At 53.0% G+C, this 1122-nt stretch overlaps 1 long non-coding RNA gene across 1 annotated transcript; it reads right to left on the reverse strand.

The window, feature by feature from the left end:
• Positions 1–420: 420 nt before the first annotated feature.
• Positions 421–692, reverse strand: LOC117195223. The gene is made up of 3 exons (XR_004474991.1): positions 654–692; positions 529–623; positions 421–460 (listed from the first exon to the last, which is right to left on the reverse strand). It is a non-coding gene; the product is annotated as an uncharacterized LOC117195223 (long non-coding RNA).
• Positions 693–1122: the final 430 nt, after the last annotated feature.

Here is a 1122-nt window from a genome sequence, read left to right on the forward strand (position 1 = left end):
CGCCTTCTGTCGCACCGAGTGGCCATGCAGGAGTTGCGTCGCAAGCGCAGCTCGCTTCTGCAGCCATTGCCAGAGCAGCAGCCACCAGCAAAAACAACACCAGCACATCCAGGGCGCCGACAGCAGCAGCAACAGCCAGCTCAAACGCCAGCCAATCCCTGGCAGGCAGCATGGACGCCACTCAATGTCTCCTCTCCTGGGCGACGAAGAGGACAACAACATCAGCAGAAGCAGAAGCAGCAACAGCCAATACAGACAAAAAAACAGACGCCTGCTGCCTCTGGCCCACGCACTGGGCGACGACGTCCAGAGCAGCCATTGAGCCGTTCCCAGGCACAACAGCAGCAGCTACAGCAGCTGTCAACATCAGCGACAGCAGCAGCAGCAGCTTGCCAACAACCGCTCCCGGCAGAAGATGCAGCCGAAACGCCAATCTTTCGAGGGATCCTGCAGCCAGGCACTGTTGGAGAATACGCAGAGGAGGACGCGATTGGAAAAGAGGCTGGAAGTGATGATGTCACTACTCACCTCGCTCATCCAATCCCAGGCAGTTGCCGTTCCAGCAGTTCCAGAAACATCGGAAAATCCACCAACAATGGCAGCAGCAACAGTGGTTGCCCCAGCTCCAGCAGCCAGGCGGTCAAAGAAACCACCACGATCACAGCCACCACAAAAAACGTTAGGGCCAACGCCAGCCGCCATTTCAGAGACGGATCCTGAAATGGATGAAGAAAATGATGACGATGAGATGTGGACAGATGACCTCTCCATGGATGACATTAAGGCCTACGCCCGCAACATGAGGTACCATCTTGACAACCAGATATCCTGGAACGCTGTGTACTAATTGGACACATCTCAATCTCTGCCACTGCATTGGATTAAATGACAAATGCATATCACTCGCATGCCACAACAAAAATGAACAACGGACGCTGCCGACATCAAAGCCATTAAATAAAACATAAACGAATAAAAATGCTGCCATACACACTTGCAAAATCATACGGCCGGACAAATTCAAGTCGAATGCAGTGCGTTGGTGATTGCTAGAATAGCCAAAAACAGACACACACACACACAAACACCCATTACACTTGGGCGGCCGGACCTGTGCCGTTC

This window comes from Drosophila miranda (genome assembly GCF_003369915.1).
Source record: "Drosophila miranda strain MSH22 chromosome Y unlocalized genomic scaffold, D.miranda_PacBio2.1 Contig_Y9_pilon, whole genome shotgun sequence".
NCBI lineage: Eukaryota > Metazoa > Arthropoda > Insecta > Diptera > Drosophilidae > Drosophila > Drosophila miranda.